The sequence below is a fragment of the Silene latifolia genome, chromosome Y (assembly GCF_048544455.1).
Source record: "Silene latifolia isolate original U9 population chromosome Y, ASM4854445v1, whole genome shotgun sequence".
Lineage (NCBI taxonomy): Eukaryota > Viridiplantae > Streptophyta > Magnoliopsida > Caryophyllales > Caryophyllaceae > Silene > Silene latifolia.
The window spans coordinates 80033866-80039607 of record NC_133538.1 but is presented as its reverse complement, the minus strand read 5'-3'; the positions used below and the strand labels follow the sequence as shown (position 1 = coordinate 80039607).

The 5742-nt window shown below is 37.4% G+C and overlaps 1 long non-coding RNA gene across 1 annotated transcript; it reads right to left on the bottom strand.

Moving 5' to 3' along the window:
- Positions 1–2581: 2581 nt before the first annotated feature.
- LOC141626261 (uncharacterized) lies at positions 2582–4458 on the bottom strand. The gene is made up of 3 exons (XR_012535868.1): positions 3716–4458; positions 3380–3625; positions 2582–3291 (listed from the first exon to the last, which is right to left on the bottom strand). It is a non-coding gene; the product is annotated as an uncharacterized LOC141626261 (long non-coding RNA).
- Between the last annotated feature and the right edge of the window lie 1284 nt (positions 4459–5742).

The window sequence follows — 5742 nt, the reverse complement described above, 5'->3', positions numbered from 1 at the left end:
TTATAGGCTTGTGTTAAGGATGTTTGACTAGGGTTTGTTAACATGTAATTAGCTATATATAGCTTAACCTTGTATTTGCTAATTCATCAATAAACACACGGCTCAATAGCCTTACATTCATATATACACTACATTTTATCACTTAGCACACCAGATCTTTATTTACAATCGCCAAATTTATTACTAAACCAAGAACTTATAAGATCAACATGGTTAACGAGGATGATACTCCGGGTACCCTATCACCGGCAGAGTTCAAACAACTACAGGAGCAAGTGGAAGCTATCACTAAGCAACTGTCCAATGTAGCAGTTCGCCTTGAAAACAAGAATGGTAACTCTCTAACCTCTCCTGTAAGGTCCCCTACCATTGCTTTTCCAACTTTTCATGGTGTTGATGATGATAGTTGGCTTTTTAGATATGACCAATTCTTTACTGTGGCTGAAATTGATGATCTTAAGAAGGTTACATATGTATCTGTCCACTTAGAAGGTAGAGCACTAGCCTGGCACTAGACCTACACTAAAAATAGGACATCCATCATACCCCTGGGTTGGGAGGAGTATAAGTTAGCTATTAATGCTAGATTTGGGGAACCTTATGAAGACCCCATGTCTGAGTTACTCTCACTCAAACAAACTGACATTGTCAAGGCCTATCATGATACTTTTGATCTGATTCTCAGTAAACTTAGCCTTCAACCTTCTTATGCATTAAGTATATTTATTTCTGGCTAAGATGAGAAGGTAGCCTGCATGGTTAAGTTGGTTAAACCTAAGTCCGTTCAGGAGGCTTATGGTCTAGCTAAGGTACAAAATACAAATTCTTTTGTGTCTATTTTAAGGTAGTTTTTATTAATACTAGTCTCATATTAATTTAAACTATTAAGGGTATTATCTTGGTACAATACTTGGGGAGAGATTCTACACTTGAATCTTGTTCATCCATAAGGAAAGCTTAAGAACTAGCTAAGGTAGGTGACCTTACTAGTGCCTATATATCCGAAATATCATATGTAAGGAACCGATTTTCTCCTTACTCATGTATTTGTTTTGCATGCATAAGGTCTTGAATTAATTTTATGACTAAATTAATTATTCACATTTTCAATATGTAAACAAATGAGATTAATGAATCCCAACATTAATTTCTTCCCCAAATTTTCTTTCGACAACCCTTCAATCCCTCAACCTAATTCCCAATTTCTTCCCCAAATTTACCAATCAAATTAGCCAAATAAATTTCAAGCATCAATTAAACCATTTTACCCTTAATTGCATCACAACACTTCGATTTAATTTGGAGATTTTTGAATTAGGGTTGCGAAAAATCGAAGTAATTCGATTGATTGGAGTTTTCTTTGGTTTTAATTGATTTTATTGTTGGGTATTATTCTAAGTAAGTTCCTTTCCTCTTCTTTACTGTTTAATTGCAATTTTTCCCTTATGTTATACAAATTAGGGTTATGAAATTGATTTGGGGAAATTCGATTTTGTTGATTGATTGTTAATTGGACCTTGCGTTTTGTTGTAGTTATGGAGAGTGATAAAGACGCCGGAATCGAGAAGCCCCAGCCGACGGCTTCAGTTGAGACACTGTCGTCTTCGCTAGCCGTGGTCCCTGCTACCACCACGCTAGCTGTTACTCCGGCGGTGTCGAACCCTGCTATGTCGACACCCGTCACTGCTACTGCTACTGCTGCCACTGTTGATGTTACTACTGTTGTCACTGCTGCTGCTAGTTCACGGCCTGGGACTGGCACGGGCTCCCGTGCTGCTGCGTTACGGGCCCCTGCTAGGAATGTTGCGGACACTTCTACGGAATCTCCACCTGAGTTTCCGGAGGTAAGATTTTTGTCCCCGTCCCACCGTACTTTCTTTTTGAATTTAATGGATTGTCATATGACCTCGACCCATTTCTTGAGTCGGCCTGCTCTAGAGACTCTAGGAATTTTCACTACAAGAAACAGCGCATTTACCGTCCGTTTTTAACGGTCGGAAAATCTATATTTCGGTCGGTAATTAGCATTACTGACCGATTTATGGGCATTTGCGACCAACAAACATCAGTCGGTAAATATAGACGGTAAATTTAATTTACCGACCGAATAGCAGTGGTCGGTAAATTAACAAAATTACTCACCGATTAAGTGGTAGGTAAATATCAAATCGGTAGGAATATAAAGCAGTTGACTAGTCAACGATATTGATATTATCGGTCGGTAAAGGGTACATCGGTCGGTAAATTAATAAAGTTACCCACCGAAAAATGGTTGGTAATATACCATCGGTTGGAAAATAACAAGTTTACTCACCGATATTCGGTGGGTAAATTTATTTTGTCGGTTGGTAAATATTTATGTGCGGTCGGTAATTGTATAAATTCGGTCGGTAATTTTTGTGGAATGTGAATTTGGCAGAATGTTTTCGGACGGTAAATTAATAATGTCGGTCGCAAATGTCATTTTCGGTTGCTAATTTATAGTAGATTTGTGTATATGTTTACTCATTTAGCCTTCCCATTTTTCCATGATTTATTGCTGCAATTTTCTACAACTCAAGAACACACATTTTTTGCCAACAAACAAACGCGCTTCAAATTAACAAAGTCTTCTACATTCATTGCCAAATCGGCTCAAAATCATACCGAGTTACACAACCAAGTCTTCTAATCATACCGAGTTACACAACCAAGTCTTCTATACACCACTACATTGTCTTACACATACAAGTTTAGCTAAACCACATTCAAATGAAACAAGTCTAAACTTACTTAACTAACTTGAAATCCTACACCGGCTCCTCCAATTCCACCTCCGCCGGAATTATCAACGTTTGGATTATGGGGAGTGTTCAAAGAGTTAGTATTGCAATGGTATTGAGTTTGTGATTGAAACATTTTAGTCAAGGTTTCAATTTGTCGTCTCATTTCCTCTTGACTTCGCAAAGTTTCTTCTTGACTTCTCAATTGTTGTTGCTTCAATTCTTCTTGACTTTTCAAGATTAGCTCTTCTCTTTGAATTGATTCCTCTCTAAACTTCCTAAACTCCTCGGCCTCTCTTTCACGTGCCTCCATTGCTTGAGTTAGAATACCGGGAAGATAAGTTTGGGAGGCGGAAGACTTACCTCCTCTAGAAGTAGAAGGGGTTTGAGTGTAATACAATGGGGCGGCCGTTCCCAAACCAAAAACTTCACCCTTTACGAATCCGTTATTCAAATCAAACCAAATGGCATTAGGATCTACCGGTTCTCCTCTACTTTTATGGTCACGTACCCTTGTTAAATAATCTTCCTACATTATCCCAAAAAAGAACAAGTTAAAACAATAACATAGCTAATATTTGAATAAAAGTCAAATATCTTAAAATAGTGATGCTTACATATTTCTTTTTGGCTTTCGGATGGCTCCATACTTCCTTGCCATCGATCATCTTCATATGAGTATCAAGAAAAAGCTCGACTGCATTAGGGATCTTTCCCCCCTATCCTTTGCTTGGAAAAAACATCACGAACCAAAATCACTTGCAAAATAAGAGTAGCTGAAAAACCAGGAGGAATAATATGACCTATAGCCTGGGAAATTAATCCCGATTATTGTCTTCCACATAAACAACTCTAATCACATCCTAAAAAAACAAATTATAAGCAATAAATGAAGCAAGAAAACTGATGTAAAATAAATAAAGATCACGCTTTTGGCCTCTGATTGTGCTCACCATGTATGCTTTGATCTAGGAGGTGTATATTGGGCACATGAACTAACAAACCGAACTCGCAAAATCAAGTCAGAGAAAGTATATTAAGAATTTAGCCTACAATAAATTAATAGAATGAGAATGAGATGATGAAAGCGGTACACATATTCGACAAACTTTCCACAATATTTACAATACTATTTACCACGGGGTACAGTAGACATCTTTAATCTGATACTGCAAGCGAAAAATAAGTTTTCACAGAAATGTAAGACGTAAAAGCATTCACCAAGGCGAGAGCACATGCTACCGATAGTTAATTTTATACTCAATAATCAGTCGATGAGGGATGTCTGTCCCTACATGAAAACTGAAGTTTTGCATCCCCCCGAACAAATTCTAGAAGACTAGCTTACATTTGAGTAAGACAAACTAGAATGATGGCAATCAAATGGCCTAACTATCCCTTGAATAACTAACATCACTTATTCTAGACCTTTGGAACACTACCACTTGAAAACTACGTTTACCAACTCCGGAGAAATGATACCACAGCTCGACATGCTGAAAATGGAGAACATGGTATGACAGTAAACAGACAAGTTGCTAATTCAACTAAGCATGTTCCACTGAATACCTAAAATACCAGAACAAAACTCTTGCACAGATTAAAACCAATTGGCGATAAGATGAATAACTCAATTTTCTGATAGGAAAAACAACGAATACGCAATAACCCAACATAACATGGACAAAGAAATTTGTGAAAGTAATAAAACAAGTGTAATATACAACAAGGATAATATACCAGGAAACAAATGAAACTTGCTACAACTTGCTATAAACACACCAGAAAGCATATTTACAATACCATTTACTAATGGGCTATAACTTCCATCCAGGCTGTTGCTAGACTTAGAATGCGCTGTACACATATTGGACAAACTTCCCACAAACATATTCTGATAGATTCCCAAAGTTTGCAAATTTTTCAAATTACCGACTAACTAATGAAAAAGTAAAAAGCGTAAGTTATTTACCATCTTTGCCACATGTTTTACCGCTTTAATTGACCCATAATGGTGTGTAGTAGGTCCATCTTCTCCGCCTCTCTTATTTATCAAAGCTTGCTCTGATCTCTTAACAAATCCCTTTCCTTTCCGCTTCTCAAGGAACGCTTTGTGAATATGAGGTTGCATCCAACCCGGGTTAGCTTTAGACCTACCGGCTTCATTTACCGCACCTTTTAGACGTTTCTGAGCCGTCTCGTTGTACCTCTTCCTACATTCTTCATCATACCTTGAATCCCACTTGCACAAACTCTAACAAATAAAAAAATCGTAGCTGTAAAATAAAGGAAATCGTAGTTGTTTTTGAAAGAGACAATATATGAATCAGTCTCATTTTTTATGAAATAATCGGCACATCATATGAATCAGTCTCACATTAATCTCATCACGTGACTGTCTTAAACGAGAATCTGACCAAACGAGTCCTGCGATGATGCAGCTGTTAATTATACTATAGCAAATAAGGAATGCAAAAATTGCAGAGGGAGGAACACTGCTGCTCACAGAGAAAGCAGCACAGCAACACAGAACTCCGGTTAAGCTACACCAACTCAGGTCAAGGAGAATGTGTCAGTTCACCGGATCATTAGATGGATCCGTTACCAACTAACTAGGAGATCATGAAATAAAATTAAAAAAATTTAAGCTGTAAAACAAGGTAAGAGACAATATAAATACCCTAAAGCCATTGAACCATGCATCTTTTCTGGATTGTGGAGTTTCCCTCCAGTTGAAGTAAGGGCAATTGTAGTTGTTTTTGAAAGAGCGGGTAACTCTCCGAGTCACCTCGGTGTCGTCAAACCTATATTAATATTAATGCAAAATTGATTAAACTCATGTTTAAATTGCATTTACTTAAAATTATATAATATAGATAAAAAATTGTACCATAGCTTTCCCGGCTCTGTTTCAATAATATCACATTTTGATGCCGTAGATGCGGTGTGCTCCAGATTCACCGGATTCTGATCCATGACT